This window comes from Anguilla anguilla, chromosome 10, assembly GCF_013347855.1.
Source record: "Anguilla anguilla isolate fAngAng1 chromosome 10, fAngAng1.pri, whole genome shotgun sequence".
NCBI classification, from domain to species: Eukaryota; Metazoa; Chordata; class Actinopteri; order Anguilliformes; family Anguillidae; genus Anguilla; species Anguilla anguilla.
Genome location: NC_049210.1, coordinates 4,521,448 through 4,531,550, shown reverse-complemented (window position 1 = coordinate 4,531,550; position 10,103 = coordinate 4,521,448). Strand labels below are relative to the sequence as shown.

The 10,103-nt window shown below is 44.2% G+C and overlaps 1 long non-coding RNA gene across 1 annotated transcript; it reads left to right on the top strand.

Moving 5' to 3' along the window:
• Positions 1–406: 406 nt before the first annotated feature.
• On the top strand, positions 407–9,276 carry LOC118206878. Its single transcript, XR_004761263.1, has 3 exons — positions 407–537; positions 8,190–8,361; positions 8,475–9,276. It is a non-coding gene; the product is annotated as an uncharacterized LOC118206878 (long non-coding RNA).
• The last annotated feature ends 827 nt before the right edge of the window (positions 9,277–10,103 follow it).

Genomic DNA, 10,103 nt, shown 5'->3' with positions numbered 1-10,103 from the left:
TGTGCTCCTCTCAAGTAATAGCTTCGTAAGGTCAGTTTGGTGGACTTGCAAAAGTGAAGGGGAGGTGTTTCTGGTCTCGCGCATTCCCTGGGAAAGTGCCTGCTTCTCTGCAGTCTCATGAATTTATGAACGATGCAGCATTTTTGTAAATAAGCCCGTACACAGTATTGAGCGTTCTAGGTTTGGAGGAAAAATTGATTGCGCTTTTGTTTAGGGTTTTCTTAGTTTAAATCAGGGTCTGCGTAGATATAAGGAGTTGGACTATTAGTCTATAGCTAAGTACACAGCCTACCTGACAAGCAGCTCTAATTGGTAGTTAATTAGCATATGCACCTGTGGTGACACTGCCATGAGCACACAATATTATTTTACCGGCAAAGCAACATGCCGGAACACTTTTTTTTTTGTCTCATCTTAATAAGATAAGGTATCCCTGTTTGGTGTAGATCTTTTCTGAATGCAGTAACTGAATTTCTTAGTTCTATGCACCTGTTTTTTAAACTAACCCGTATTATTCATTGGACCGTCTGCCATGAGGTAAGCGTTCATTGACACCTTACCTGAAAATAGAAGCTCTAATTTGTAGCACCTTTCTAATTAGCATGAACACCTGTGGTGACACCGAGTTATGCATATAGACCTGCCTGGAGAACAAAAGCAAAGGGCTGTAATGTTTTAATTGTTTTGTGTCATGTTCATTTTTAACAAATGTGCCGTATAGATCTCTTCTGAATACAATTCCCTTAGATTAGCATAGCCAGTCTTTAATGCATATTAGTTAATAGATTTGCTGTCATAACTCAGGTACTCTGCTAACATAAAAAATGTATGCTCTGATTGGTAGTGTCTCTCTAATGAATCTGTGGTGACTCGATGGAGTTAGGTATGCAAGACTACCAGCAGCACACAACACTGTGTCACTGATGAAGGAAACATGGTAGAGCATTTGGTTCTTTTGGCCTTATCTTAATGAAAAACATGGAGGCACTAGATCTTTTTCTGAACAAAATGTGGGGTTAAGAGAGGTAATCAAAACGATTAAAGAGGTTAAAAAGATTTAAGAAAAAAACAAGGCTGTTATGAATAGCCCATGACAGACCCAGGGGAGTTGTTTGAAAGGTATTAAAGACTTGATGTCTCTTTTATGTTGAGCGAACTCGATGTACGCAAGTCATTAGGACAACTGAAAAATGTTGGCAGGAACTGGCATTAGCGCTGTGTTATTATCAGCCATTTTCTGCTTTTATTTCCCCATGGTGCCTAGTGAAAGAGGCCAGGAAAATCTGAGGGAGTCCCCAGGATCAGTTTGCCATACTCTGACATCTGGTGACAGCAAGAAGGCATTGAAATCTGTGGGCTTGTGGCACACAGATCTTGTATTTTCTTTTGTTTTGTTTTTTTAAGCCTGCTGAAAAACAGCCATCTGTGTAGTACGAAGAGCAGATGAGTTTGCTCTTCTCAGTTGGAACTGAAAATGACTGCGCTGTGATTCGGAATATTTACAGTGTGCAAAACCTTTCATTCTCCATCTACATTGAGGCTTCAGTCAATGGATGGAGCATTGCGATGTACTACAGCACCCCGCTTTCGTTTAACTTTAAGTTCAGTCTGCCAATTATGAAGTGCCAATTAAAATTTAATTCCAGCTGAGACCAGCATGAAGTGTGTTGCCTAATGGTTATGTGCTAATTAGCTCCGAAGAGATATTTTTAACGACCGCCCCAACTCCTGAATATTCTGGTAGCGAACGGCAAACACACCTGAGCTACGAGAAGCTGCGACTCTCTCAAGGCATTAGACAATATATCTGAGCTCATATTTCAGGTGCTAAAGAAGTACATGCAGAACTAACAACATTACTGCTTCTGTGCATTGGCCCACAAGCATTTAAAATGCCAGCTGAATGAATTATCGATCGATAAAGGTGTCATTGCCTTGTCGCTTTAATTAGCCGCACTTTTATGTGAATGCTTCACGGTGATGTAATGTGTGCGCCTGCTATCACAACGTAAAAGCGAAAATGTAGACGTGCCCGATGTGTATCCCGTTAATAAGATGCTTCGCATAGTAGCCGCTAATTAAGAGAACTGCATCTGATAAATCTGATACTGGGGCGTGGCAAAAAGGTCACAAGGGGTTGGTCGTCGTTCGCGTAGAGACCACAGCTCACTCCTGAATGGGCCCATATTGGCTCAAGCTCTTGTTTTACATCACACATTGAATAATGTGCGTTTGCATGAGCAGCAAAACGCACGTTGATTAAGGCTTAGGCCGCCACGTTGATCCCACACCAGCCTATTCCTCCGCGTCAGATATAACAAATATTGCCAGGGTGTGAGAACCCTTCCTCGCTAATTTCTTAGCACAAGCCTAACACAATAACTAAAGCTATTTAAAAAAATAGTGGTTTCCAAGGACCTGGGCTCGGGTCACACCTTAAATGAAGTGTATCTCATGAAGGCTTTATACAGTATACATGAGGCCTTCATAGAATGACATCATGGCTTCATAAGACATACATGCTTCATTAAGGGTGACATAAGACCGTATGCAACATCCATCCATCCATCCATCCGTTATCTATACCCACATATTCCTCGTCAGGGTCGTGGGGGGTGCTGGAGCCCATCCCAGCATACATTGGGCAAGAGGCAGGAATTTTTTTTGCTTTTTATGCAATAATTTGCAATATAGTGCAATAAACACAGTGTGACTTATTTCACAGTATGGGGCTTTTATTCTTAATGGCATGCATTGCTACCTCTGACATAACGTGGCTTCAGAGGGTAAATTACCCCCTTTAAAAATGCTTCTAATTAAGGAAGATGGACAGCTCGTTAAAATTCTGGGAACGAAAACCAGGATACGCAGGGGTCCCCTGGACCGAATTTGAGAACCTCTGCCCCTGAGCGAAAACTTAACCTGAATGTGCCAGTAAACATCCAGCTGTATAAACGGACTGTATGTTAAACTCTAATCTGTGTGGATAAGAGCGTCTCCTAAAAGCCTTAATGCAATGTGATGGACTGAATTTGCCCGAGGAGGCAGCAGGCTAGCATCGCATGGAGGAAATGGCTGCTTATCTACAGGACCTTTCTGTAGGATTCTGTGAGCTGTCGCATTAGTGCGGTGGGAGAAGTAAACTTGAGACTTAACCCCCCGTTCCTGGCGCGGGGAACAGGGTCGGGCCCTTCCCTCCCTGGAAGGGAAGGGTCAGCGTACCGTGGTGTGCCCGGACACAAGGCGCCGTTTTTAGACGGGAACACGCTGTACCGGGACACGCCTCCTCAGCAGAGTCGATGGGGGCTGTTCCACATCAGTTACCGACTGGCCGAGTTTCAGCTTCACTGACAGGATCCTCCTGGGAAGGGCAGGTAGGGGGGGTTGGGGGATGGGGGGGGGGGGGGGTTGGTACAGAGCTCCCTCAGGAGATGATGAGGAGGAGGAGGAAGGGGGGAGCGGGGGTGCGGCAGTCACGACAGGAAATGGAGCACCGCGAGCTAATCTTGACAGGAGAGTTTTCTGGGTTGCCGGAGAGGAGAGGATCCTCCAGCAGTCAAGATAGAACCCGGGCTCCACAGCCATCTGGCCCAGGCACTGATCCAGAACAAGATGGGGAGGGAGTGGGGGGGGAGGGAGGGCGTTGGAGTTCAGAAGCCCGGAGCACTGATTTTCTCGCAATCAGCAGGCGCGCTACCTTTGCTCTCTTTGTTCTGCAACCCCCCAATAAAAAAACAACAATTTCGGTGTGAACTTCGTGTCCGGATTCGTTACGTGTGATGTTTGTTTTTTCCCCATTTCTGGCGATGTTCGAGATGCGGGACACGTAGGATCGGGCCGAACGCAGCTGCTGGGTTTTTTTTTTTGTTTTTCTTTTTACAATTCAGGCGCCGTGCTCTGAAAAGGGCTTTGAGCGAGCAGGACTGACCCTGATCGTTTGCTGCTCCCCCCCTACCCCCCCACCCCCCCACCCCACCTGAGTAAATATGTGCATGTTAAGCTGTGGAATAGAAGTGGACCAACTGCAAACCACTGGTTAAAATGCCAGAGTGATAACAAATTGCTGTGAGATTCTTTTCTGAACATAATAAAAGTGTTCATACATGATAGGATACCTTCACTTGTGGAAATTAAAACATTCAAACCCAATAAAAGGGCTAGCGTACATGTGCGCGCATGCGTGTGTGCGTGTATTTATACTCATCGTCAATAGTTTCGAGGTTTGAAAGTTTTAAATTCCACAAGCCAAGTCGTTCTATCATGTATCGTAAAAATGCATTATGTTCATGAAAAATATACACTGAATTGGCATTCAGAATATAATACAATACAGACAAGCAGATGCTCTCTGTTCTTTTCCACACACACATAGGCAGTAGCTCTTATCAATAACCACTGTTGATACACATTTGGGTGAAGTCACATGTTCAGTTCAGTAAAATGTTCAATGCAGGAAGAATTTTGTGTCCAAAAGGGATTTACTATGACAGTAAAATGTCTGTCTTTTTTTTTCAACATATTTTTCTGCGTGCAGATGAGGAAATATTGTAATTAAAATGGTAAAGGTCACTTAAAGCATTTATAACATATCCTCCTGCTAGTTAAGATGCACATCGAATTGGTTGCACTTCATTGTTTGATGGAGAAAATTCACATTTTTTAAAAGGCCATTTCCTGAAGCAGGGAAGACTACTGAGGATATACACTTAACGTGTTTTTCTTTCTTTTTTTTAGGGGAGAAATTAATTCTGCAAAAACATCTAGCAAAGTTCATGAATAAGGATTTTTTGACAGCAGTAATGAGCTAGTTCATTTTCTTTAAATGCAGCAAATATTTGGCTAAATGGATTCTTGCTCTAAACCCTGTCAGGGGATTCAACTTCATTTTTTAAAAATGTACACACACAAACACGCATACACACGCACGTACACACACAAACACGCATACACACACACACACACACTTACACGCACACACACACAAACACGCATACACAAGCATGTACACACACAAACACGCACACACACAGGCACACACAAACACACACACACACACACACGCACGTACACACACAAACACGCATACACACGCACTGACAAACACACACACACACGCACATACACTCCATGTTTAATTCACTTTTTCCTCAATGCATGGTGCAGTTATGAAATCACAGCAGATCGGTTTCTCCCACAATATGGACAGATAATTATGCCAAGATTCAAGATCCATTCTTCGCTGCGTGAAATCGCGTTGAGATTGCTAGGCAACGCGATCTCGCGAGAGATGGCGAATGCCTCCCAACCGGTGGGAAGGACTGACCCGGTCAAGAGCCCGTATGGCCCACGCTATCATCTGATAGGCTGTCAAAGTTTGACCTCGCAAAAGCGTGAGAGGGCATCCAAACTCCCAACATCGTAACCCATGAGAAAAATGTATAATGTATGCCTTCCCTGAGCGGGGAGACGAGCAGTGAAATGAAAGTCTACGCTGCATGAAAAATCGAGTTTTGGAAGATATCTGACTAGTGAAATTTTGGGGTGTGTCGGTCGTGAGCGGTAGTTTTTCCCATGAGTATTTCCAGAACCTTCTGCACACTCTCGGGTCACGTCTGTGATCGGGGATTTCAGGACTCGGATATGCCTGATTAATTCATGGCCTCTGCCCGCACTGAAATTTCACAAGGCGTGTCCAGAGACGTGGACGGCCATGTCTGGTCATTTATGCCGAGTGACTCGACAAGAACACCTCCGCGCACAATATGATGTCCTTTTAAGACACAGAACCGTGGTTTCCGGCAGTGACACATGCCGCACTGCGCAGGAAATAAACCAATAAAAAAAAATAATAATTCAAAAACTTTTTAAAAATTTGGATTTGTGACCGCCCCGTAAATGCACCTTCACAACTCACAGCGCAATGCAAAACTACTTAATGCACGCCTTGACATGGTGTACTCATGATGACTTGAGCAAAGGACCATCATTTAGGGCTTATCAAGCAAGCAGGAGGGGCATCTACTGCTGTCAAATGGGGATAGGAAAACAACTAAGGCAGGGGTGGGAAATTCCAGTCCTGGAGGGCCGTTGATTATCCAAATTTTTGTTTCCAACTAATTACCCTGGCTAAATGAGCTAATTGGCTGTATCCAACCAACTCTGGTTCACTCATGGATTAGATCACGGGAAAATATTTCATATAGGGACACAAGAACATTCTTCAGCTGCCGTTCTTTCACTTCATCATTGAAGTGTAGCTAAAATGGCAGACGGAGTAAATGTTTGGGCTGACTGAATAATCGAGGCCAGAAGTTGGCATGAAAACCAGAAACAGATACGGGCCTCGTTGCCCACCTCCGAAGAGCACTTGACCCTGCAATTGAGTGCCTGCTGACTTCTGCCCCGTACCTGTCCAACGGTGATGTGCAGAAATCAATTTTGCTGATCTGCTGGATGCAAATGCATCCGCGCTCATGCACATACCAAACGTGCACGCACACACGTGCACGCGGTGTTTTCTCGAGGGACGCTGCTCTGCTGCAAAATGTGTGTGTGTGTGTGTGTATATACATTGCGCAAGAGTCATCCAGTAGTGATTTTTTTTTTTCATTGTCAATTCTCATGTGAAATCCATTACCTTTAATGTGATAATTATCAGATTGCACGAGAGTCATTATGATTGGTCTCTTTAATCTTCTTGGCTGCTACTTAAGTCCCACCAGTTACCTCGTTACGTGTTCAATTAGAGCAGCTACAGCCTGATATCAGACTTCAGTGAAATTACAGGGTTCAGAACTGAAGGCTCGAGAATATGCAAAGCTCGAGTCATAATGTTGTCCAATGGAAAGCGCCGAGAAATTCATATTCAATTTCGGCTGCCATTTAAAACATGTTTTGGTTTGGATTCCCATTTTATAGTTTCAGGTCACACCACCCATCCTCTGCACACACTCACAGACTCACACACTCGTATGCTCACACTCAAACACACACAGATACACTCACACACACAAACAGACACACTCACACACACACAGATACACTCACACTCACACAGACACACTCAACCACACACAGATACACTCACACACACACAGACACACACACACATACGCACACACACTCATACAAACACACACACACACACTTACACACACATGCCCAGACACACACACACACACACACACTCTCACGCACCATTCTCCTTGCTTTAAACAGCCGTGGCTGAAGAGTGCAGCACTAGAGCCGTTTCTGAGGCTGCTCTGGGGCCTCAGCTTACAGTCAGCTTATGAAACTGCCAGATCGCATTTTCCATCTTATCAGTTAAAGCCACCGATACCAATGATACAAGGTCAGGAGCATGTCTCCAGGATTCACATTTCTCCTCCGCAGGACAGCTAAGGTCAAAACCTCTCTGTTTGCATGCGTGTTTGGAGCGGTTGCAACTCCACATCACCCCCTGGGGGGGCGGGGGGGGGGGGGGGGGGGCTTCAGCGCACAGAAAACCCACCTCACCTCTCTAATAAGCTCGGGCATAAAAATTTTAAATCCGACAGCAGCACTTTCGGCTAAGCCGCGGTTACATGTGCTGCACGTAGCGTTCAGCACGCTCCGCGCGTTCCCCGTGGACAACGTATTCACATTCAATTAACATAGTGTTGCATTTCACCACTAACCCCAATTAACTGGAGGCAAGCGAGTTTGCAATAATATATGCGTATCTCCATTATGTTTATGTGAAGGGGCACCTGACACCTTTCAGTGAATGCTAATTTGTTGTCAAAATTTGGAGGCTTCTGAGAATTTCCACGGAGGCCTGCACAGAATGTGGTATACGCTGGGTACAGGCTGTAGGTATACACATGTTTAATGCATCGCCAAGAGCTGATGCCTCTGTGAATACTCTGACTGATCCCTTTTCAGCCAAATGACTCATGGGATTGTTTTGGAGAGGGAAAAACAACCCGTGGTCCTGTCAGAAAGGCATAAAACGGAAAAAAAAAAAAAATCTAACTTTATAAATCGAGTTTTCTTTCGTGTTATCGCCGCAGTGAAAATAGTTTCTTTTCATAAAAAAAAATGTTTTCAGAATGTGTTCTAAACGTTTCAGCTTGACGACTCTGAGGGCTTTCACTGCAGCACTCGGAGCGAAGTTTCGCGTCTGAGGCAGACTTGCTTTCTCCTCGCAGGCCTGGCTCTTCTCCCCGGTAGAATGAATCACTGGAAAGGAGGGCGTTTCACGACGATGACCTCACAGTACCCCTGCGTTGCCCTGGAAACCTGTGCCACACGGTGACCCGCTCCCACTCAATCTCGTGAACCCTCTGCCGGTTCGAGGATAAAGACGGAAGGATGTGTGAGGTGTTTTGGGGTGGGGGGTGGGGGGTGGGGGGGTGGGGGGGGGGGGCGAAGAGTGAAGATTAAAAAAGTTTGGTTTCATCCGTTCACGCCACGAATGTCTCGCTCTCGCACAGGGACAAAGGGGAATGAAAAGGGAGGCTCGATCTGTGAAGGGATTGGAACGCCTGCGCGTCAAATTCACCACCAGGAAAAGTGTCTCGTTAATCGACACCTTTTGATTAACATCGGTACGTTTAAGGACAAGGCACTGGATGTTATTTCACTGCAGTTCGCCATTTAGAACATAGCCACAAAAATACGACTGACTGTCTACAGCTGGTACTGTTAGGATTTAAAATGGTAGGAGGGGAAAACTAAAAAAGACTTGTGATTTAGAGTTGTTATTTCATTTGCTAGCATCTTACTGATTGCAAACTGTGCCAAAGATAGATGATAGACATCCGGGATAACATTTTTTATGTTCTTTTACTTTTTTTAAGATTGTCAAGTTCTTATTTTGTAATACGACAACAACAAAAAAAAATAATCATTTTTTTCCCCCAGTTTCTACCTTGGCTGGGTCCACGTATGGCTACCAGTCTAATTATATAAGTGAATCAGTGATAATTAAGCATCAGTAAAATAAAGACTCATTGGCCAGAACAGCAGCTCATTGGCGATAACAGCAGCTCATTGGCCAGATAAGCAGCTCATTGGGCTGGCAGCCATTTTCCTATTTGGTTCATATGATAAACAGAAGAAGCGGATGTTCATTGTTAGTGCCACACAATTGAATCCCATTGAACTTCGAGATAAGTAATATTGCTCTAGGCTATTGAAAAGGCCTTGAAATTATAGTTAAGTGTTTCCGCATTGTGACTGTTATTTCTGTGTATCACTGCATCCATGTCAGTGTTCTTTCATAGCCAGTCATTGAAAATTACAGGTAGACATCCCAGAATGCTTTTCTACAAAGTAAAAAAAAAAAAAAAAAGAATGATTAAAACAAAGCATCAGCAAATTTGCCTGGTCATAAAATATAAAGCTGCGAGCTCAGGCCATGTTCAGAGGTCTGTCTTTTTTTTTTGTTTGTTTGTTTGTTTTGTTTTTTCTTATTGTCTCTCAGTTTTGTGTATTGAGTTACAAGCAAAGCATTAGCACCCTCTGTGGATTGTGTGATAAATACTAATTATAGTTCTCCTGCAACACGTCGTCATGTACGCAGCTCTGGATGCACGTCTCTTTAACGACTGCTTCTTTTATAGTACTTAACAAAAACAGTTTACAAGGAAATCAATATTGGGCAGTAAAAAGCTGTTTATTCTGTTCAGCTAAAGGCTGTAATCAGTGACTCTGTGTATTAACACACAAATGAAACACTGTGGGGAAATCAAAGCGCTTTACCGATACAAACTTCAAATGGCTGTGCGATCAACAATTTCCGCGGGCCTGGCTATATCTTAAAAAACACCTTTCCCCAGTCATTTGTTTTATTCCAGGGGCACCTTAACTCCCCCTGACCGGCAGTGGGGAATGTCAAACAGCTTCATCGCCTGCAGTTACCAGGCTGCGTTTAACTTGGAAGAGCCAACTGCAAGGCGTTCAGCTTGTGCGTGTGTGTGTGCGCATGTGTGTGTGCGTGCGTGTGTATGTGTGTGTGTATGTCTGTGTCTGTGTGTGTGTGTGTGTGTCTGCGTCTGTGTGTGTTTTGATGGCTGACAAATAATTACAAGTCAATTGTAGACTGCCACACAAAAAATCAA